This window comes from Panthera pardus, unplaced genomic scaffold (assembly GCF_024362965.1).
Source record: "Panthera pardus isolate Hobbes unplaced genomic scaffold, ASM2436296v1 HiC_scaffold_13, whole genome shotgun sequence".
Lineage (NCBI taxonomy): Eukaryota > Metazoa > Chordata > Mammalia > Carnivora > Felidae > Panthera > Panthera pardus.
The window spans coordinates 117,284,834-117,310,289 of NW_026526688.1; the positions used below are offsets into that span (position 1 = coordinate 117,284,834).

Consider the following 25,456-nt stretch of genomic DNA (forward strand, 5'->3'; position numbering starts at 1 on the left):
TAATCCTAGTAATATATCAACTCTTTTTTTTTTTTCTAAATATGTATTAGGAAATACTAGTGACTATAAATTCTGTGTGTATGGTGAGACATTTCTCAAAAAGGGCTCTTACAATGTACAAATCATCTGTAAGAAGAAAGCAGTGGTAAAATGTCTTTTAAGGCCTATCAAATAAGGTGTAGGGTTACCATAGCTATGTACATAAATTTGCTCTTTTCTCTCTTTGATATCCCTAAAATTTGATTCATGTATCTACTGTAGTGATAGAACAAACTGAAGTTCTAGGTAAAAATGGAATTAGCACATTAAACTCATGGTTATAATAATTTTGTCAATGTGTATGTTGACATAGAGATCTATGGTCCTTTGAAGTCACTGCTACCTACTATTAAGAAACGATACTGAACTGACCCTGAAACAATGTGGGGGTTGGGGTGCTGACTCTCTTCACAGTCAAAAATCTATGTATAACTTTTGACTTCTCAAAACTTAACTATTAATAGCCTACTACTGACCAGAAGCCTTGCCAATAACATAAGCAGTCAACACATACTTTGTATATGTATTCTATGTTGTATTCTTACAATAAAGTAAGCTAGAGAAAATATTAATAAGAAAATCATATGGAGGAAAAAATACATTTCCATTGTATTTATTAAAAAAAAAAAAATCTGTGTATAAGTGGACCCAAGCAGTTCAAACCTGTGTTGTTCAAGGGTCAACTGGACAATTTTTACAGGCATGAGTAAAATGTTTTATATCTCTATGTATATACATCTACTGTCAGTCAATATTTCATTAAACTGAAGTCCTGAAAAAGTCTCAAGATTTTTCATAATCAGTATTAATCTGTTAAATTATAATCCTATTTATACACCAGCTTGTTTGAGGAATTATCCTAATGATAGTAGCCTGACTTCAAAGATATTTTAATTTATGTAGTATTAGTATCTTAATAAATGGACCTTTGCATTCACTGAGAAACAGAGAAAATAAATCAGCAAATTTCTTTGGATTTCCTAGACTCATCAACTTTGTATTCTCCTAGCAAATTTGTCATTTTCAAAACTAGACTTTACTTCCTTTACTTACTAAAATGACTCATTATTATCTCATTTTTCAATAAACTTGATATTTTCTTAAAAAATTAATCCAGGAAGTTATCACTTTAGTATACTATATATAGTATGTAGCAATTTTATGTAAATTTTCCTTTAAGGATTAAAGATAGGTAAAGTTTTTATCCTTTGGTTTGGCATGCAGGAGTGAACAACATCCTCTTAAAAAACAAAATCTATATACTTAAGAGGTCTGAGAAGCAGAATTCTTTTTCCTATCTATTCTCTGAAGGGATATTTAAGGTTTGGTTAAAGGAAATAAGACCAAAGTAATTTTGCTCTCTACTCTGTCAGAAAAGTATTATCATTGCATAACAAGATAGTAGTAGCATAGTCAACTTAGAAAAAACTGTTAATTGCTTCTATCAGTTTCATTCCCAAAAATGTATCATCTGCTAGAACACTTCTGATGAATACTCTTTCCCTCACGTAAAGATTTTTTTTTTTTTTAATTGGACAAAGAGCTAGTTTCACATCTTAGGTCCACAAATATTCTCACATTATGAGAAACACTGCTGAAAGTAAAAAGACTATCTGTAAGACACCCTGAATTCAACCTTAAGAGTTTTGAAATGTTTCTCCTAAACATACAGGCATTTAAGTGTAATATTATTTTTTTCTTTGAAAGGAAATAATAATGTGGTCATTTACAAAATGCAATAAAACAAATTAACATCAGCTATATGCCTCAAGTAGTCACATATAATATATATCTGCTATGCTGAATTTTAAGTTCAGTGAAATTTCAAAAAATGTTGTCCAAGTCCTTCATTTGTTAAATGAGGAAACTGTAAACTTCCTGCCCAGCATCACATGAAAGGTCAAAGCCTCATTTAAAGTCAACAATGCCATTTGCAATACAAAATATGCACTAATTTTTTGGCCTCTGAGAAATGCATACTATGGACATATGAAGGAGATGACAAGCCTTGAAAGAAGGTTAGAAAACAGACTTCCCAAACAGGTAAAGGCAAGAATATGAAAATGAATAATGCAATCTGAAAGAGTCTGGTCTATTTCTATAGGTCTGTCCACAAGTATGAACACTGCCTTACCTATTCCAACATCTCAGGTATCACATTATACTTTTCACTATTAGAGATAGGTATAATACTGGCAGCATGAACCAACATCCTTTATCAAAAAGCAGCTGTAGCTCAAGAGCTGAACCTTGCTCTCACTCCAGAATTTAAATATTACAGAAGATGACTCAGTAAGTTATACTGTTTAAGACTTTTTGGACCTCTGGTTCAAACTCCCAGAAGGGAGTTGGTAGCCACACAACTGAAAGAAAGGAAGCAGAGGGAAGAACACAGGCAGTGCTCATCTTTCAGGCGGCTTGAGCTCCAAAGTCTATTTATAAATCAGTTGTTTAAAACGTAAAGTAGTTTTGCAAATCATGCTTATAGTTTGAACTGGTCACAAAAGTCTCTTAAACACACAATGTAACTGAATACTATTCAATTGCAGTAACATCAGAAAGTACAGTTGCCAACATACATGGTATTGTAGCTACAAATATTTCCTTGGTTCCAGAGCTCCTGGGATAATGTCTGAGCTATGGCACATGGACCCCAAAGCCTCATTTCACCTATCTGTGCTCAGTGGATATTTTATCTATCTTTATTTTCTGATGGGAAGAATAAGGAAAGAAGATACAACACTGGTAGCCTTATGAGAAAAGCAGTAAAAATAAATTTATATCATTACCATTGTTTTTCACTATTTTTATTCCCTCATACTACATTCACCAACTACTGCCTGAGTGCCTACCACTGCCAGCCATGGCTCTGTATGCTGGAGCTATATGTCAGGGATCCAAAAAATGCCTCTGTTCTCATAAAACTCACATCTACTAGAGGAAGCAAACAAGAAACAATTTTCTTTTAAAGCAGGAAAACACATACTCTGCAAAGTGATGACAATCTTAAGAAAGAAAACAAGGCAAGGTAAGAATGCCAGTTCCATTAGACAAAATGATTAGGGAATGTGTCCCTGAAAAAGTAATGCTTAAGGAGAGATTAGAAAGAAGGGAAAGAAGCAGTACATGTGGATATCTGAAGGAAGGGTGTTCCACGAAGAAGGAACAGCAAGTGCAAAAACCTGCAGGAAAGAGGATGCCCATCTTGTTGCCAGGACAGCAAGAAAGCCATGAAGGTTCGAACAAGAGACAAGAATGACCGTTTACTGAAATGTGAACAGTGCCTGGATTACCCGACACCTTGTAGGCCATGGAAAGACTTTAGCTTTTATTTTGAAATAAATAGGGATCCACTAATGGTTTTAAGCAGAGAGGCAAGAGCTGACTCAATTTTTAAATGATCACTTGAATTTCTGGGTTTGGGTAAAATACCATGGTGAGGTGAGGAGGGAGCAAATGCAGAAGTAGAGAGACCCGTTATGAGGATATTAGGGAAAAAATATTCAAAGACATCATGATGGTTTCAGAGTGTGTGGAAATGATGGGACATATGTTTGGGATGTATTTCAAAGGTAGAGTTAAGAGATTTTGTTTAGGAATTGGGTATTTCTTGTCTGTTTTTTCTAGTGTTCCCTTCTTTCCCTCAAGTTAGGGAAGTGGGGCTCTAAAAAGATTATGTTTTATGGATTTTGCATTTATCTTCAAAGTTTTCTGAGCAGTGCAAAAATGGTGAAATTTAAATTTCATCTCCTCTTCTTAGTTTCTGGTATCTGTTACAAGCAGCAAAATAGGTAGAAGATATGAAGATGAGCAAAGTATCTTCAAATATCTAGGAATTAGATAATCAACATTAGATCTGCACACGATGAACCACCACTGTTAGGACTAATAAGCACATTCATTGACTCTATCTAGGTATTATAATACTGCAGCATGATAGGGGAATATGAGGGCTTAGTAAACAATCATACACACCAAGTTTGGAAAATTGGTCAGTAATGGACTCTAGCTCTATTATTACTTTTTTAAGGAGTATAAAGTACCAATGAAACTATGAACGTATGTATATGTTTTCTATGTACACATTATACATATAGTACACACACACATTTTTTAATGTTTGTTGCATTCTTAGAGTTAAGATAAAATTTAATTCTTTGTTGCTCTAATTTTTTTTTTCACAAAATTTCATTAATTCCTTAGGATTTGAGCTGCAAAACAGCCTTCCATTAGAAAGAGTCAGTCAGAGAATATAAGAATTTGGGGAAATTAAAATTCCTTTTTCTTTTTTTTTTTTTTTAAGAGAGAGAGAGACAGAGATGTGCAAGTGGGGAGGGGCAGAGGGAGAAGGAGAGAGAGAATCTTAAGCAGGCTCCACACCCAGCACGGAGCCCAACACAAGCTTGATCTCAGGGCAGTGAGATGGTGACCTGAGACCAAATCAAGAGTCAGACCCTTAACTGACTGAGCCACCCAGGTGCCCCTAAAATTTAATTCTTAACATTTAAAAAAGATCAAAAGCATTGTGAAAATATGAGAAGAGTTTAATAAGCAAGAAAAATAAATTGAGGGGGTGAACAGTTAACTCATGTACAGTTAACATGAGTTCCATAAAGAGAGAAGAAAAAATAGAGGGGAAAAAATAATCAAAGCTAAACATACGAAAAGTTCCTAAAATGGAATAAAGGCACTTGTTTCTGGATTGTACAGGATCATTTAGTGCTGAGTAGGATGCATTTTAAAAGAACTATGCCTAGACAGATCTGGACTTAGATTTTCCTGTGAGTTTTTAATTTTCTAGGTGGAATTTCAGAGCTGACAAGGTAAAGATCCTAATTTCCATTTAAATTAAAAAAAAACTTACTTTAAAAAAATGAAATCAAATTTTTATCAGATACCTATCTCATAAACAACCCTGGATAAAAGTCTCCCAAGTTTTGAGGGGGATCATATACACAATAATTTATCAATTAACTCTGCAGAAAAATTAAGGAATTTTGGATATGCAATCAATCAATTTGCTTCCTATCCATCATCTCTCGAAAACAAACCAAGAATAAAATCTTGGGGATGTATGCAAGGAGAAAAAAAAAAAAAGAATCAAATATCTAGAAAGACAAAGGAGTGAAGTAATAAAGTAGACCTCACCAGGAAAATAATGAAAAGAAACTAATTCAGAAAAGAAGAACCAGGGGGGCGCCTGGGTGGCTCAGTCGGTTGAGTGTCCGACTTCGGCTAAGGTCATGATCCCGTGGTCTGTGAGTTTGAGCCATGCGTTGGGCTCTGTACTGACAGCTCAGAGCCTGGAGCCTGCTTTGGATTCTGTGTCTCCCTCTCTCTCTACCCCTCCCCCGCTCATGCTCTGTCTGTCTGTCTCTCTCTCTCTCTCTCTCTCTCTCTCTGTCAAAAATAAATACACACATTAAAAAAAAGTTAAAAAAAAAACAAGCAGGGAGCATAGAGAAGAATGACTTTAAGAAGGTATATTTCATTCACCAAGTGATATAATTAAGAAATTGGAAAAATCATTTTGATATGATGAAAGCATAAAATTCTTCTATCAAAAATAGCAAAGGGGGAGATTAGAATTTTCAAGAAAAATTTAAAGCTCACAGAAAAATATAAGTCCAAATGTGAAAGAAACTAAAATATGGCACAGTTTTGAGGAAATAAAGGAATTTAAGAAAATGGAATCTATTTTATCTTGATGCTTAAAATATTATCTTTGGAACATACTAAGTTTTAATGCTATGGGATCATTTTTTCCTTCTCTGAATATGCAACTGTACCACTTGGTATTATTATACTGAATTCTATTTTTTATAATCATAACATTGTAAATGCTGTGTTGTTGTTTTTTCAATTAGCATTGAGCAACAAAACAAGCAGAGGAGAAACAGCTATAGATGAAGAACAGAGGGCAAAGATTACAAACTTAGCGATATAGAATGGTATAGAACATAAAAGTTGGCACAAGGCAAGGAAGGAAAAGTACATGGAAATGTGAAATGCTCATGTTCATATCTTGCATAGTGGGGAATCTGAAGCTGTGGCCTAATGTTGATAGTTTTGAAAATTAAGTGTATTATTGTAGGAGAAATTAATAAAGACATATTTATGATTGTATTGTTTATGTTACCATGTATCTGTATTTTTTGAAAACTCACTGCAGAAACTAACCAAACATCTCCTTTTTTGTGTTTCCTATTTCTCAGAAATGATAGTTCAGACAGGGATGGTACTCAAGAATATTTCCAACCTACACAAGGCAACCTGTCTGTCTATCTATCTATATATACTGAGGGTCTGCTATGCACTTGGTTGCATGTTAATTATTGAAGGGGATTCAATGGACATACAAGATAGGATCCTGGCTCTCAAGGAAACTTCTATCATGATGAAAGGAGGCAGTTGCTGACACATAAATAGCTGATATATTTTAAACTGTTTAGTAATTGGGAGACACTCCAAAACATCTTTCACATGGGCCCCAAATCCCATGACACCACCATGTAAGGAATCTTCATTCTTACGGGAAGCCCCTGGGATTAGCACAACAAGACTATCATCTATCTTTGAGCAAGGTGTGCCAAAGTATCTGTTCTTGTTCCTAAATACAGGATATGAAACAGAATAAGAGCAAGTAACATCTACAGTCCTTAGTAGTTTTTAAATCATGCATGCTATCCTTCTGTATTTCTATGGACAAGCTTGTGTTCTTTCAGTGTACCTAATAAAGATAGTTAAAAGATGACTGTGAACAGATGAAACTATGGACTCATAATTTTTATCCTAATTTAAATAACAAAAGGGACGGAAATAATGTTTCCCTCTAGGGGCATTCTTCAGAGACCATGCTGTCACACTTGTACAATCTCTGTCAGACTCCAATGTTGAAAAAGCTATGCCAACTCTTGTGCCTGGGACCATTCAGGAATGGTCATACCTTTGAACAGAATCATACCTTTGAGCAGAGGGCTGGATGCATCCTGGGAAATTCCCCACCTGACCAGTCTGTAAGTCCTACAATTTCCATCTCATTATGCTTTTTAAAAGATCATGGTATTGATTCTTTCTTATGACTGTATATATTCCACAAGTGCAAGGAGAATGGCTTTCTTCTTTCCTAATACATAGATGCTCAACATAAGCTTAAAGAATGAATACTTATTCAATCACTGCAACTGTGCCAAGTAATATGCTGGATGTTTTATTTATATTAACTCATAATTTGTTCCCTTTTGGCAACATGGGAGATAAAAATTATTACGTATTCCTATTTCACAGATGGAACAGATTCAGAGAGGCTAAAGCTACTATGTTGACTAAAAACATACACAGCTTATAAGAAGGAAAGTCAGGATTCAAAACTAGATCTTCCTAACCCCAAAGGCCAAACTGTTTAATGGCAGCCGGCTGTTTAAGAATTCATTGTGATCCATGAGAAATAAGGAGGCAATATAGATTCCTTTGGTAGGAAAATATGGTGAAAAGCAAGAATAACCACAGAAGGATGGAAAGAAAGGTCACACAGGTCAGAACACCAAGGAGGAAGAAATTACAGTACTATAGGAATGGGGTGAAAATAAGGCGATATTAAATATAATTCCAAGTGTATATGGAGGTTTAAAACCCTATGTCTTGTTTTTTTTTTCTCAGTAAAATGGGAATATATAGCACAAAAAAAAAAAAAAAAGAAGTTATGTGAGAAGAAAATAAGATAATCTCTGTAAAGTGCCTAGCATGATGCTTAACACAATGTAAGAACATAGTCAATAGTAGCTATTATTAGAATGATAGATATCCTATTATGTAATTTGAGGTAACTGTCTTTCCCTTCCCATGGCTCCATTTTCTCAATTGTAAATGCAACAGATAGGTTGGAGAGTCTCTAAAGTCCTTTTTGGCTGATAACAATTTATGGCTCTATTTTTGAAAATGAACTATATTTTTGCAAATCTGATGAATGATTTATTGAAATGTTTGAAGGTGGTGGGAATCCAGGTGGAAATATCTTATAAGGAACTGAAAACAACTCTAGTTTACATAGCTAGATCTAAAATATAAAAACATATTCAAACACACATATAAGTGCAAACAGAGTTAAACCCACAGTTCAGAAAAAAACTGTTAAAAGTTCAAAGGAAGGTAGATGAAAAAGTCTTTGATAAATTGTCAGAAGTAGGAGAGTTTGAAACATATCTTTAAAATGTTCATAATTTGTGAGACAGCATTTATTCTTAAAAACTCTTTATATTCTAATTTTTTTTACATGTTTTTCCCTCACCATTTTAGGAATTTTTCCATGTTAAACATAATTGCTGGCATTTAGTTGAATGAATGCCACCACTTTGTTATTACATATTTTAAATTATCACTTACCTTTTTTCCTTTATCATGATTCTACGAAATAACATGGGGGTTCCCCCTCCCATATTGTTGCAGATATAAACAGATTATAATTTAAGTAGTTCTAAGCAAACATATTCAGTGATTTTGGAAAGCATTTCTATATGTACTAGGAAAGGCATATTTTCAAACATAAAAAAATAATGAGGAAAGAACAATTTTAAAACATGAGAAAATGGCAGCTCTAACTCCAATCTTTTCCAGCAGATATGCGGTAACATTATTAGAGACGGTTAAGTTGCCACAATAGCTTCTAAGAGTCTGAGTCAGCTTGGTTATGAGACACAGTGGCACTCTTAAGAGCTTCGTCACCTTCAGTCTTTGGATACTAAAGCGCTTAGTCACCTGTCAGGGTTAAAAGCTACTATTTTAAGTTCAAAGTGGAAAGCTCCCTTTGAGTGGTAACAATAGTTTAAAATAACAATGTGGGGGGTTGGGGGAAGCCTCCTTTATTCATCTACCATTCCCTCTACCCCAAATATTACTACAATCAGTGCTTTCTTATTCTGTTATCAATATTCTCGATCCAGGCCGCTAAACAATTTGAGATACAGACCACTCCTTCTACCACCATTGTTGCATCACTGGTGTTCAGAATTCTGGAACAGTGTGTGTAAACATTAAAGCCACGTGTGCCTGACCACATGGGAAGGCATCAGGATGACCTGGAACTCCCTAGCAAGAGGGAACGCCTGGCGCCAATCTCTACATCACCAAGCCAGCGGTTTATGTGTATGCTATTTGATTCCTCAGCTGTCTTACAAAAGAACCATATAAAAAAAAGTCATTTACACAAATGACTGAGAATTTTGTGCAACTTCATGGTATCTGTAAAAATGCACGCCATCAGTTATTTTTCTCGCTTTATATTCATAGACAGAAACTTTTACTATGGTTCATTTAATTCACCATTTCTACCAAGAGGACTTCACTCATATCAAAAGTCTAAGATACACGTAAGCAAGTACATGTGTGCACACACGCACATATACACACACTCAGTAGAAAATGAAAGGGGATAAACTAAAATTTTGATATTGCTTTTTGGTATACATCTTTCATATTCAATCTACCATTTTGATATTTTGAAATAATTGCCACTAAGTTCATCTTTATGAAGGGAGTCCATCCACTAAATAAATCAAATTTTATATTACACGCTTGCCTCTTCAAGTGAAACCAAAGTACAATCAGATGAAAGTAGTATTTAAATCTTTTCTTAACAGAAATGTATTAATGTATAGCCTTTATCAAATTCTGAGCACTTTCAGCTTATAATCATATATAATTTACTGTCCAATAAAGGTATAAGAAGAGAATATTGGGGCACCTGGGTGGCTCAGTAGGTTAAGTTTCTGACTTCAGCTCAGGTCATGATCTCAAGGGCTTTGGGTTCGAGCCCCGCTTCAGGCTCTGTGCTGACAGCTCAGAGCCTGGAGCGTGCTTCAGATTCTGTGTCTCCCTCTCTCTCTGCCCGTCCACCTGCACACTCGCGTGTGCGTGCTCTCTCTTTCAAATAAATAAATATTAAAAAAAAATTTAAAAAGAAGAGAATATTAATGTTCTAATATAACATAAGATAATTCTTGTGAACCCCCAAGAGTATTTAGAATTGGCACTGCTCTTAGGAGAAAAGGATACTCATAAGGAATTTCACACTAACTTTCATTATCTGGGGCAAGGGTGATTAAGATAAATACATTATCATCAGACCAAAACAATAAAAAGCAAGCAAATGAAAAGAATCTTTTTAAGACTATATCTATTTTCACCTATCTTAAGTCAATGTATTAGAAATGTACAATATATTTTAACTGATAAACACTAAATAAATTATATCTTTTCAAGTCCAGAAGGAACTTTTACTCAGTAACAGGGATAAAAAAATGCCCATCCTTAGATTTCATTGTGTTGGTTAAATGAGTCACTCTTTTGGCAATTTCTTCCATATATGAGCAGATTCAGATGTTAAACAGCTAAACCTTAATTTCTAAGCCTCATGTGCAAATAATAAATTTGAACAGATAATCTCTAAATTATTTCCGATCTAAACTTCTCTTATACCAAACAGTACTTAAAACAATAGATTTTTGGTGCTTGGTTTATCTCTTGGGGAAGATTCTTTATTTTTAAAAGTTAAACAAATTCCTTTTGTTTATGGTACTGCATTTCAAAGATTCTGATTTTCTTTTTTTTTTTTTAGAAAGGTAGTATAATTGCAAAAAATATTCTACTAAAGAAAAGAGTTCAAACAGGCCTTTTTAATTAACTACGAGTTCACTTGTTTATGATCTAATTTCAATTCTTTGTTATGAATCGTTTCTATTTTTAGATAATCAATGATGATGCCCATCTAAAATGATCCTTAGATGTAATACAAAAAAAAAAAAAACCCTCAAAATTTACTCATATTTTAAAGATTCCAACAAGTCAGCTTACAATTTATGATGAAAAGCACCAGAAAAGATTATACCAGATACAGGATTAGACCTTTAAATTAGCGTGCTTTAATTTTTTGTTTTTTTAACTCAAGACTTTCTTTTTATTGATAAATATAAATGCAAAACTCTCAAAATCTATCTGAGAAAGGAACAACAATTCTCTAAGTATAGAAACCTATTTTTTGTTTTTTTGTTTAAGCCCAAGTCTTAATGTAGAACTTAAAAGCAGAGAAGGGCTGAGGGAGGTGTGATATTGAAGAATTGAAAATGGATGGGGGAGGGAGGGAAGAGTGGTGACTGCAGGAAGGGATAAGGAAGATAATTAATTGTCCTTGAGTATTCTGGGGTTTGAGTGTTAGTTTGGAAAGTCAGATTATGAATTCTATTGCATCTGAAGATGCTTACAAATTTGAAAATACACGTAATACACTTTTTTTTTTAAAGGCATTTGTGAGACTGGGTGGCAGACGAGAACACTTCAGTCTCAGTGGTACTGTAAGTTATGACCAGAACCAAAGTACAATCTGCCCGCATTTTCCAAAATCACAAAAAAAGTTTGGCATAATTGGTTCCATTTGCTGAAGGAGGAAAGAAAGATTAATCCTGTATTAAAGCACAGCCTTTGAGACTTCGGTAGGAAAACTGCATATTGGGCGGATCCTGACCTAGACACCTTGATCTTTGGTTCATGACCCTGTCAGAGCCAGACAAGGGCTCCCGGACTATGAATTAAACTGTTTGATTCCTCCGCCCACAGACACACAAAGCCCGCACTCTCTCAGCTGTTACATAAGAGTCTCTGGAATTCTAGGATGGTGTTTGTAAATAGCGCTGCCATGCGCACGGTACCCACGTGTCAGAAGTTGATGTGACCGCGTGTAATTGGAAGGCGAGAAAGCATCAACAGGCTCCAAAGAAAAACCTCCCATTTCTTTGGCCCTAAAAATGAGCATGTGCTTGTCAAGAAATGATCTCTAAGTGATTTATTTTCTTCTTTCCCTTTCCTCCTTCCCTTCCCTTCCTTCCCCAAAAAATTGCTGGGAGGAAGAACAGGAGAAATGACCAATACCCATTGCATTTCTTTCCTTTTTTAAGCAGTGCCTAACTAGAGGACAGGATCACAAGTAACGCATTCTGAATGCACTTTCTACCTCCTCTTAAAAAAGATTTCTCATTCTTTTTTTTTTTGTTCACTTACTTCAGTGTGAACTGAAATATGAGGTAGGATTATACAACCACTAGAGAGAGATACACTAAGTAGGCAAATAGTTTGCAAGTGACAATCTACATCTAAATAAAATTACAACATGACCCTTTCAGCAAAAAGTATCCAATGGCTATGTCTGAGTAAAGAGAAACACAATTTAATGTTTTACCTGTCTTATTTTAATTTTCACTCTCATCTATATTCATTGCATCGTTTACAGTGAGTTTGTGAACAGGAAACAAACTCCATTTCTAAAGGAGGCTGAATTCTAACCAAAATTAGAGAAAAATGTCAATATCAAGTTGTTTTTTTTAAATATTTTTAATGCTTATTTATTTTTGAGAGGGGGACAGAGTATCCCAAGCAGGCTCTGTGCTGGCAACAAAGAGCCCCGTGTGAGGCTCAAACTCACAAACTGCAAGATCATGACCAGAAGTCTGATGCTTAATCAACTGAACCACCCATGTGCCCCTCAATATCGAGGTTTTTTTTTTTACCACTAAAGATGGTATGTTTCCCATAACCTTTGGTTTTATTTAAAGCGTGACAAACTGTAACAATGAAAAAAAAATCAAAGTAAAACTGTCAGCAAATTAAAACTAGTGATTTGAAAAATACTCTGATTTCAACAAAATCTCAAACATATTTTTAAGTCATTTTAAAATGTTATATCTTATCTCATACACTTGGTAATAAAAAACATTTTTATTGTTTCATTTTTTTGTTAAAAAGTTTTTAAATTATATATTAATATTAGTTGATATCTATAAAACTTCCTACCTGAAATAAGAATCACATTTAAGAGTAAACAGGTTAAGTTTCAAAATACTGAAAAGTCATTTCCCAAACTTAATAACCAAACGTCCTTACCAATTTTAATGTTCAATAGAAACACACAATTGTATTAGAACTATTAAAAAGGTGAGCCATTAGCAAAGTGTCTACTAGCTTTGCTTTCTGCCAGTATGTTTTGCTCCAAGTTACAATACGGTAGACGTTTCAAGATTAAGTACAATTAAGTTGTCTTAATTGCAACTGTATACATTATAACTTCATAGGAAAAAAAAATAATCATTTGAGTGGCTCCATTGGAATAAAGATAGATTAAATCTAGAGTACAAAGTTTAAAATATAAGCTTTCCTGCTAAAATGTACCTGCTTCTCTTTTTACTGAAACAAATAATTAATGTGGTATTTTTAAGTTAGAAAATTTGTTCTTCCTTCATGTTTGAAAAGTACCCATATATGGTATTTTTTCCTTTCACCAGTTCTCTTTGGTACCTTAAAATATAAATGTAAGTGAATTAATGTTTTAATAACTGGATTCACTTTTTAAGATGCTTATTCTAATTTTGTGAACCATTACTTTATTTGCAGAAGTGATTTCTTGTTCTGTTACGATGTATGCAGTAAAACAAACAAAAATCTAATAATCATCTAAACTAATTAGAGGGTGTATAAAAGTAATCCTTTTAATGCAAAAATCATGAGAGGTTATAAAAGAGCTGAGAGAATTTTATAGCCAGTGGCAAATATGAAAATTCTATAACTTCAAAGTAAGAGACTTCAAACAAAAAAAAGGAAAAAGTGCTGAAAGAACAAACAGATTAAAAAATAAATTAATAGGAACAAGACCGTATGTTAGGGATGGAATCTGGGTGTGGTGTCATTGTATTATTTTCAGTTTCTGGCACTTTACTTTAGAAGCAGCACAACTAATAATTAAGGTATTTTTTTAAATGGTTGTCCTTGTTTCTTAATGTACAGGGAAGAAAAACAGGAGGAATAACTCAGAGATGGATCGTGTTATATCCTCTGGGTTTCACTATTATCATGGAAGGCTTTTCTCTTCCACATTGCTACACAAAAATATACCAATTTGAGGAGAAATACTATAATAAAAACTCATCTTGAGAGCTGGGTGAATAGTTCTCATTAAAGTATAATCTGGACATAGAAACTAGTTCAATACTCTATCAAGAAAACAAGTGACTTGAAAAGGCAGGTTTTAGTAATGGCTAATGAGATATGACAATAGTAATTAAAATTATCATTACTTTGTAGCATGCACAGGACAAACTACAACAAATCTCAAAATTATAAAAGTAACAAGTGAAAAATATCAATACTGTGTATCTCATGCCTTAATGGGAGATCTGCTATGTCTATGCATGACCATAGACAATTTTGTTCCCCGAGGAGAGCAGTCCATCAGCAAAAATTCACAGCCCAACATATCCCGTATATTTTTGATCTATTTGAAAAAAATTTACAATTTTTGGAAGTACATTTAAAAAACAAAGATGGAGTAGCACATTAAAGCCCAGTGAACAACTTTTGAGTATTATGGAGATACTATTATACAAAAATATTATCAACTGTAAAGTATTAAGAGAAACAAGAGAGAGTAAAAAAACAAGCAGCTATTCATTTTTCCTATGAGGAGGACCAGGCCTATATTGTACCTCAATGCTTTGTACAACAATCACTCCATCAGCTTGATAGGATAAAGATTCTAACCTGAGTGTCTAACTTGCACCTCTTGCAAATATACAACAAACTTACAGGTAAGTGCTGTATATAATCATACTTCCTAAAAGTACAATTCTTGGCCACTTCTACAGCTACTCCTTGAAAAAATCATGACTACAGCAATCATACGAAGCCAAGGCATTTCCTTATCGAGTACAATAACATGTATACATTATTAAAGCCGAATGCTTCCGATCATTGAATCTCCCCCACTCCAGTTATATCTTAGTTCCAAACTATGGGATCAGATTGGCAGCAAAACAACATTCTCATCAGAATAAAAAGGAGAGAAGCATTGCTCAACAAGAAGAATGTCTGGTATCTAGAATTACATTAGGTTAGAAATTCAAATAAACCCAACCCTAAGTAATTCACCCTGTGTGTCCAAAACTAAAAGTATTAATTTCACAGGGAGAGTCCTACAAAACTCACTGGTGCCATGTTTCTAGAAAGACATGCATAGCACCATAATTCAATTCAAACAGTACCCTACATTTTTTTGCATGAGACATGAGATACTTTCTCAACATGAAATACCTTGTCAGTGGTATGCATTTTTTATAACTTTAGATTTAATTCACATAAAATAAAATTCACTCTCTTAAAGTATATAATTGAGTACTTTTTTGGAGTTGTAGAAACATTACTATCTAACTATAGGATGGGTTTATTGGCTCCAAAAGAAACCCCTTATCTATTAGCCATAAGTGCCCCTTCTCCTCCCCCCCCACCCCCCGCCCCCAGCCTCCTAGCAATAAGTAATCTACTTTCTGCCTTTTTAGATTTTCCTATTCTGGACATTTCATATAAGTGAAATCATATCATATGTGGCCTTTTATTATTTACATCTTTTAAAGTTCACCTATGATGCAGCATGTATCAGACCTTCATTCCTTTTTATTGCTGAATATTACTCCATTGTTTGGATATGCCACAGTTTATGCATTTATGAGCTGACGGACATGTGGGTTATTCCAGTTTTTGACAACTACTAATAACGCTGCTATGAATATTCAGGTACCAGTTTTTGTGTAAACAAATTGTGAGTATTCTAAGTCTTCTCTTATGACTTTCCCCGCATAGCCTACATTACATCTTCACTTTTTTTTTTTAATGGTAATGAGGCAGAATAGCATAGTTGTTAAGGGACTGGGCTCCAGAGACAGGCTGTCTAATTCAAATCTTAGTCAAGCTACGTACTGGCTGTATGAATTTGGTTATCCAACCTCACTATGATTCAGTTAGCTCATGCGAGATGAGGATAACAAAACCTATCACTAGAGCTGTGTGACAAGAATTAGATGACGTAAATTACAATGTAATAAATCATTAAACAACTTAAAATATTTTGAACACAAAGGCCATTTTGTGCAAAAAACACTAAGTAAACAAAAGCCTATATTCTGATTAACATTTTGATAAGGAATGGTAGCACCACCACATGATCGATGAAGCAGAACTGTGTTAAACCTTTCTGTTTCCAGGAAAAAAGGGCTAAAGATATCGGATAATGTGACCAAATGGTATGGAACCAAATATACAATACACAAATGAACACATCACCTTGGGGGAAGCTGAGTAAGACTGGTAGACTGCATCAATGACAGTATCTTGGCTGTGATAGTTTAATTTTACCAAAAGTTACCAGTGGGGGAAATTGGACAGAATGTACATGTCCAATTATTATTTCATACAGCTGCATCTGAATCTATAATTATCTTAATAGAAATTTCAATGAAAAATATGTGATTTCGAAGTAAATTTACTAAAAATCATTAAGCTGTATGTTTACAATGGATGGCTTTTGTGAGTCATTTGCCATAGCCTGTAGAAGTTACACTTAAGGAAAATCCACCATCATCACCATTACCAGTGAGAACAGATTATACATTTTGTAATTAAATGACATTATTCCTGTTTTAGGCCATTCGGGACTTTTTCCTCGGCTTTTAAGATACAATTGATACATAATATGTAAGTTTAAGGTGTACAATGTAATGATCTGATATATGTATATATTGAAAATGATTACCACAAAAGGTTAATTAACACACCCATCACCTCACGTACTTACAATTTTTGATATACCCTTTTAGCAACTTTTAAATATATTTTGAAATATCATTACATATTTTCAAATACTGAAATACATTGAAATATATTTTGAAATATGGTTAATGATAATCACTGTGCTATCCATTACATTCCAGAATGTACTCATCTTATAAATGGAAGCTGTCCTCCCTTCATTACATCTTGACTGAGTAGAACACCACTACGTTCAATTATGGAATAAACAGACACAGAAATCAGTGCCTCTCTTCCAAGAGACATAAATGTAATTTAAAATAAATATTTACAGCAATTTTAGCGAAGCAACCAGTTCATTTTACGTCCTAATCTGTCCTCCAAGAACACTGCATCTCAATATATTCATATCTTAATTTAATTCTCAGATTATTTGGAGCTTGATTTCAAGTCAGTTTGAGTAACAACCCTGAGTAAATACAAAATATTGAGTTCCAAATTCTTAAAACTGCAGGTAGGTTGACATTATCACTGAATATGTTTTACACAAAATATTGAAAATCCACCTAGTATCTATTTCTACTTTTTGAAGCCTGGCACATTTAACTGCAATTTCATGACAAGTGGAAAAAGCATAAATCAAAGCTGATAGAATTTTACTATTTTGGAATGGGCAACCAAAATCTTTTTTTTTATTGTGGAAAGATTATATATCTATCTTAAGTCAGGGATTTTCTGCAATGTACAATCTAGGATCAGAATAATGTTGGAAATAGCAGATACTTAAGACTCTTTTTGGCTTGCAGTCACAATGATTCAAGGGCTCTCATTTACCCTGTCCTCTTGTGGAGCTCTTCTTTCCTACTGTATATATGTGTGTGTGTGTGTGTGTGTGTGTGTGTGTGTGTGTGTGTGTGTGTATGTATATATATACATACGTATATATTATATATATATATATATAGTGTACTATATATATATATATATATACACATACACACACATATATATATAGTGTATTATACACCAAGGTGTACAGATGTACTATATACCCTCCTTGAATAATGCCACAGTATTCCCTGAGTTTTGGCAGGGAGTCAAAATAGAAAATTGGAGATCTAGACCAAGTAAATACTGTATATTTGACAAAATCATTTGTGGTTGTGTTCTTCAGCACAATTTCCAAGATAACCACCAGCTCTACTTGGCAACTCAATTCTCCCACAGTTAAGACTCCAATTGTAAAGTTGGCTTGTATGAGAGTTTCCTGCTACTGGCTTTGGTACCATTACCTCGCTTAAAGAACTACTGTGCAATGGTGGCAAAATAGTTGAGGAAAATGTTACTTTGATGAACCAACACTGACAGCTGCTCCAAATTTTACCCTGTCTATATGGTTGTTTATAAAACAAAGAAGTCTCCCTCTAGCACTTTGAGATGGCTAGGTAAGACTATTAAATTCTAGTGGGCAACAACCGAACTCACAGAAGAAGGAATTAGAACATAAAAAAATCAGGTTTCATATTTCTAAGTATTAGACATTCTAACGTCCTTTTGAAGACATTTTATTTCAAGATAATTTCAAAGAATTCATAGGAATTTACTAACTTGGATCTGGGACATAATGTAAAATCAGGTTTCTCCTAAAAACCTGAGTCTGAGAATTATAGGAAAGGTGTCTTACTGAGATCAGCAAATAAGGAAACACATTTTAATAGTGACATTTGGCTTACAACATTGTGTGTGGGTGGAGCCTTGGAGGAATTGATAGAGAAATTATAACTTCAGCAAGTGAAACCAAAACATTAACTTCAGGTTTTGTTACCTAATACAAGTCCAATGCCCAAAAAGGACTTTGGAAGTCTGTCATAATAACTCCTTGGCAGGTGCATTTCTGGAAGTAATGTTGACTCGTCCATGTCTATGTTCATGTGCCACTGCATCAAAATCATACCAACCCCTTTGACTTCTGTCATGGGGGCCATGACAGATATAATTAAGGCCATAGTTGGTAAATGTGTGAATTTAAACAAAACAAGGGACTCCCTTCTTTCCAAGTTAATGTCTCATTAACCATTAGTTCAGTAAGAAAATAAACAAAACAATACTGCAGTTTAAGAAAAAGATCTATCTTGTAATTGTTCACTATCACTCCCATAAAATGCAATTGCTCAAGACAGTTCTATCTATGAAATTCTGGAAACATCCAGGTGGTACTATCACACATATGGCAAATGAAGAACAGACATTATGTCTTTTACAGTAAACTATCCTATACGGATTCAAATAACTGCTCTTTTATAATAAATGTGAAAGTGGCACTTATATTCAGATTGGTGAATAGATGTACATCTCTTCCTTACAATCATTTAAGCCCCTCATACAATATTAAATTAACAGCTATTTTCAGCATACAAATAGGACACATAAAGTAACAAAAAAGTCTAAATTTGATAATAGGAAAGAACAAATCTTCATGGTCACAATAAAATTATTGTATGTATTCTTATTTGCCAATATGAATGAAAATATTACATCTCTTATCAGTTAAATAACTTGAAGAGAGCATATACCACAACATTTGAAAAGTCCCCCAAAAGCATTTAGATATTAGTCTGTCAGCAAAAAGAACTGTTTATTTTAAATTCCGAATTGCTGGAATAATTAATCATAGTTTTCTCAACAAATAGTAAGCATTTATGCTAAACTCCTCAGTATTTCCTTTATAATTTTAGGACAAATGAGAACTAACCAAAGGAGCTGTTTCTGTTCCAGAGATTAGTAATACTACTCCCTTGTAATCATGTGAAATAATCTCTAGTATCAATGATTAAAGTGAACTTAACTGCTTTTTCAGAGATCGAAATAGAAAGTGTTACAGAGTGAACTACAGAGGACAAATGATTTCAGAAGTCTGATTTATGGAGTAATGTCCATTATTGTGCTCTTTATTCTGTCCATTTTTAATCAAATACATGCCTTCCAAACTTAAGTTTGACTTTCCAATCCTTCACTAACACTTCTCTGCTTAGTAACATCAAAAAAAAAAAAAAAAAAAAAAAAAAAAAAAAAAAAAAAACACAACCCAATATTTATTGTGTTGAAATTTATATTCTACCTCAAACCTATTATAAAACACTCATGCAAACATGTAAAAGGATATAACCCTCCTCCAGTATTTCAAATTTCCATTAAAATGCAAATATAATGACTTCATTAACCAGGCAACAATACCCACAGCCTTAGACCCAAAGCAAAGCAAAGCAAAGCAAAGCAAACCAGACCTATATCTTTTCTCCTTACATCCCAATTTCCCCTAAGGAACAATCTTACTCTTATGTTGGATCATTGTTGATGAATACTTTTATTTGGCTTTGCCAGTATTATCCCTTATTAGAGAGGAGAAAGCACAATGCAAGACTTGAGATTTCAAATTCATGGATGTATCCTACCTTACACAGGAAAACATTTAAAAAAATTTTTTTGCAGTAAATCTTAAGCAAACAACTGGAAAATAACCCTCCGTTCAATTCCTAAACACTAGATGAAGGGGGTGGGGGGAACTACTCGATGCAATTAAAAGTATGTCATGAAGGCAATAGTCAGTAAATAACACTTATATTTCATAGTCGACCTTCTCAGGAGTCTATCCAGGCCACACTTTATTTTGTCATAGGTAGAAAACTCCCCACAGAAACTCTGTTAGCTTCATAACACTGGACAAGCAGCCCCAGTGAAAAGATTCGGCAAGACTGGAGAGTGTGTGTGAGTGAAGAAGGAGGAGGAAAAAAAAGAGAGACGGACACAGAGGCAGATTAATAAAAGACCAAGGAAAAGAAAGCAATCAAGACAGAGAGAGAAATTTGGATGGGGCTGTTAGAAATCTGCTCCCTACTTGTGCGTTTCTTTGCTGGGATTGGGTTTCATTTCTTTCGGCGCCCCTGACCTTGCAGTCTTCCAACTCTCAACTCTGCCCCCCTCCTCCCGCCCGCCCGCCCCCTCCCCCGGCCTGCGCCTGCCTTTGTGTCTGCCTGTCACTTACCGGGGAACCAAACGAAGCTGATTCGGGAGAAGCACAAAGCCAGGACCCAGATTTGCCCACAAATTCTCTTACACACGCTCCCCAGGCTGGCAGGCACAGCCCATCGCGGAGCTGATGTACCTGGAGAAAAGTGGGATCTGGTCTGGTTTGGGGGACCCGAGAAAACTATGCTCTCCTCTCTCACTCGGCGCCCCTAGCCAAACGCGCGGACTCCAGGAAAAAAAAACAAAACCCCACTTGGTGTGCTGCAGTTCGACTCCCATGACACTCGCTCAGCTCGCCCCCCGAAAAGCGGACACGGGGGCAGCCAGGGGCTGACGCGGATGCAGAGCCAGACCCAGACCCCACAGCAGATAAAAGGGCCGAAAAACACTCCGTCAGAGTTCTTTTCCGGGGTGGGTGAGGTTAAACGAGAGACTGGCCTGACTCACAAGAAGGGGAGAGGGTCGGGGAGGATTCCAGGGAAAAGTAGTGCCCCCCAAAGCTGAACTATTTGAGAAAGGGAAGCCAAGAAAAATCACTTTCCTGAAGATAAAAGGCCGGGGCGCCGGCTGGTCGCAGTCACAAAGGTAAGTTTTCTGGGTAAGGAGGAGAGGAGCGTTAGCAGGGGAGAGAAGAGAGCACAGAACCACAGGTTTAAAGGGGGGGGGGGGCGGAATTAAAACTATATTTGTCAGCCATGTTGAAGAGGCTCCAGTAATTTGTGAAGCTTCCCTCTTCCCTCCTGGTATTTGCGGGTGACACTGCAGGGTCTGCTCCCCAGTGCCTGGAAGCCCGAGAGAAAGCGAGGGGGGGAGGAAAGGGGGAGTTCCGCGGCCTAAGAGACGCGCTCTGACCTCGTTCTCGTCCCGCAGCCTTGCAGCCAGCCAGCAGTTGCAGTCGGGTCTCCTTTCTAACAAATCCTAAAGGGCAGCCATCTTGCTTCCTTTTGCTCCTCTCTACGAAAGCAGCCTAGCCTCCGCATCAATATTCATAAGGCAGTTTGACGTGTGTTCTCATCACTCGGCGGGGCCGGCGTCTCGGGGCGGCCGCGCCGAGGGGGCGGACGTGACTCGCATGCGAGCCGGGCCTGGGCGCGCGGCGCTCGCGAGGAGGCGGCGGCGGCCGCCCGAGCTCTGGCCGCAGCCGCTGCTGCCGGCTCCCCTCCGCCTCCTCCTCCGCCTCCTCCTCCGCCTCCTCCTCCTCCTCCGCCTCCGCCCCGCTCTCCTCCTCCTCCGCCGCCGGCCTCCTCCTCCTCCTCTTCCTCCTCCTCCTCCTCCTCCTCCTCCGCCCCGGCCTCCGCCGCCGCCGCCGCCGCCCTGGGGCTCTCCGCCGCGGCTCCCAGGGAATCAGCCCCCTGCCCGGGGCTTCCCGCACAAAGGCCGGCGGCGGCACCTGGGGGCCGTACAATGCGGTGCGCGGTCGAGGCCGGGGCGGCCCTGGCGCGGTGCGGTGGAGCCCGGGGAGCGGTGCGCGGGGATGAGCGCGGGGCGGGAGCGAGCTCGGGGGAAGGTTCCCCCCCCCCCCCCGCACCTTCCTGGGCGCCGCAGCCAGACCGGGGCGCCCCGGTGACCCTTCGGAGCGGTAGCCACCAGGGTGAAGTTGCGGGGCAGGCGCGCAGGGGGAGGTGGCGTGGGTGCTTGGCACAAGGATGGAGACCTCGGATTAACCTTTTAAACTTTTTCTGAGTACCGCTCTCCACCACCCACTTAGAGGTCTGTGCGCACCCCTCACCCCAGCGCGCACCCAGCTCCTCCCGGCAGCCTCGCACCTTAGCCCTTACTCCCACCGCCTTGCAGGTATCTCCGCACGCGCCCACGCGCGCACCCACCTCCGCCCGCAAAGGCCCGCACCCCCGCCCCCTGGAAGGTGCACCAGCTCCCGCCTCGCCCCCTCTCTGGCATCCTCTGCACCGTCGCTTTAATCTCGCTCTGCAAAAGCGCTCCCCAGTTTCGCAGAGGGCCTGCCCTTAGTGCTTTAGGGGCCTGTAGGTTTAAAGACTCGACAAATTAGGAAATTGACCGAGTCCTGCTTCACCCCGCCCCGGGCCCACCTTCTGTTTACTTTTGCCACGTGGGCTGGGAAGGAGAGGGATTCTCACAGATCCAAGACGAATTTCTCACCAGTGACTCTACTTCTCGCTAGATTCGATTGTAAGAAATAAACCTGCGCTTTTCAATGCCTACGTTTTCTCCAATAAGAGCTTCTAGTTTGAAAATTTTCTACCCGTACGTATAATTAAGTAGTGAAGAAATCGACCCATAAGGAACTAAATTCCAAGCGACGGACACTCGATATTCCTTGACGTTCCTGATTCTATACCTACCTCCTTCCATTGACAGTTTGTCTTTTCTATTGCCGACTAGCCTTAATTCGCTCTTTAATCATAAAATTTTTATTTGAAGATAAGATAAAGAACAAAGCCCATATGAGCCATTACATCAGTGGTTGTTGAGATTCGTCCCGTAGAAGAAGTTTTCGCGTACCGACATTCGAATTTTAAATAGATATTCTGGGCACAACTTTTATAGGATCACTGCATTGTGATCCCAGTACCTTTAAGTCAACACATTTTGTGTAGCCCACTTTTTTTTTTCCTCTGTAATTTCTTTAGAAGTAAAGCCTTTCCTAATTTTATAAAAGTAGAATATTTCCCCATTTGAAAGGGGTTAAAAAGGGAACTCTTTCTATGTGTCACATAGTTACTAAGAAGAACGTTTAAAGTGTGTTCTAATGAAACATTGTATATTCCCTTTTGAGGCAGAGTTCACTCAGATTTCGGATTTTGCAAGGGCTAAGCAACATTGTTCATTTCTCCTTAAGCATTTCACGTGGCATTAAATTACTGTCTTTTCTAACTGGACACTAATGTGTCATTGAGGTCTTGACAATTGTTAGTGTACTTTAAGCTGTTTGGGAGGTTCCTTCTAATTTTTTTGGTCAAGTCCAGAAAGTAAAATTTTCCAAAGGCCATGACATATATTTATGTAGTGCACAGTACAGCAGAATTGCTGAAAGCACGGGCTTTGGAGTTGGACGGATATGGTTGAATCCTGCTCCATCCCTTATCAAGTGTGTGACTTTGGGCATGCAACTTAACTCTCTCTGTATCCGTTTCCTCATGTATTAAACACCTTCTGAAATAAAAGGGTTGTTGTGAGGATTAAATGAGATATGAGGTACTAGGTGTCCAGCTGGCGATTACTATTACCAATAATAAACCATTTACTTCCAGAAGTTTTTCTTGATTAGAAATACATAAGTAATTATATGCCTTCTTATATTGAATAACATGTGGATAATATTGTATTCACATGTGTTCAATATAAATATCTGCATGTTCCCTTAGCTGTTTATATTATAATTGGGGAAATGATCTTTAAGGTCACCTCCTTCTCATTTCATCTTTGAAACCTCTCCCTCTGTTGTAACAGGTGGTTCTTGTCTATCTGGAATCATACTTGGCTTGCAGTTGGTTTTGCAACAGGCCCTGAACCTTTTCTTGCCAACTTCTTTCTCTGCACCCTCACTCCACCCTTAACCACGGCAACATGTGTTAATTTAGAAGAACATACATTACTCCAGTTGGCTATTGTGACTTTTCAATAGCAAAAGGAAGCAAAATTCTGCAGGTCTCCAACTGTAAAATATGTTAATGAGATTTTATATTGTTGATTAAAAAAAAAAACACCTTCTTGCTTAGTTGCTGTTTCTGGGAAAGAAAAATAGTGAGCACAATCAGTTGTTTACTGCACATTAGTGCATATTGGTATGGGTAACTCAGAGCCAGCTTTTATTAATTGTGTGCCTTGAGATTCTTCCTATAGGTGTGGGTAATCTATTTTTAAAAGGTAATTTGTTGTTGTTTTAACATAAATTATTGCCAAATTCCTTACTGTTTTTTCTGAAACTAGAAATAACAGCACTGGATCCACACAGAGAAATTCTTGCTTCCTTAACAGAGAGAGAGAGAGAGAGAAAAAAAAAAAAAGACTAATAGAACAAGTTCCACAACATGCATTCTGTGTTAGAAAATTGACTTGATTGGCCTGGGCACCTGCTGTCTAACTCAGTTGCTCAACTCAGTCTCTAAGCTTCTTAGGGTGGGGGCAGCTTCCTGACTGCTCCGTCCATCAAAGAGCTGACAACAGCAACTGCTTTACAATGCAAATTTCTTATATTGTACTAACAAAACAGAACAAAACAAAGCCAAAAAAAGAAAAGAAGGTGCATTCTTAATTTCCTCCCCAATTTCCTCCCCACCTGCAGAATAGGAAATTTTGTTTAAGGACTTGAAATTCTCTTTAACAGAGAGAAATTATTGTGATACATATTGCTTTGGAAGAATTATAGCAGTTTAACAAAAACATTAAATCATGGCCTGTTGTTTCCCATTTCCAAAAACATATTTCTGAAGACGTGATAAAGATTCTCTGCATGCTTAAAAGACAATTGACCTTCAGACAGCACAGCAGTCATTGCTATTAGGGGCTTTCTTGTTTCTCTCATCTGGTGACATTACTGCACACCATACTAAGGTACATATTTAACATAGGTAGAATGTGAATTTTAAAAGTTTCCAATAAATGAAACATTTAGACATAACACTAACTTGTTGATACAAGTTAGTATTATTACTAAAAGCCATTATTGTCTAAGGCCATATGAGACATTATGTCTAAGTCTCATACTGTCATGAGATCTTGGTAATTCTTCTTATATTAATATGATTTCTATTTTTTTCTGATTTTATTTCTATAATTTATCTTTCTATAATTT

The 25,456-nt window shown here is 36.8% G+C and overlaps 1 protein-coding gene across 1 annotated transcript in view; it reads right to left on the reverse strand.

The window, feature by feature from the left end:
* TET2 (tet methylcytosine dioxygenase 2) overlaps positions 1-21,830 on the reverse strand; it is a 133,397-nt gene extending 111,567 nt beyond the window's left edge. Inside the window, 1 exon segment of the mRNA XM_019416365.2 lies at positions 21,535-21,830. The gene's annotated coding sequence lies outside the window, so the exon portion shown is untranslated.
* Positions 21,831-25,456: the final 3,626 nt, after the last annotated feature.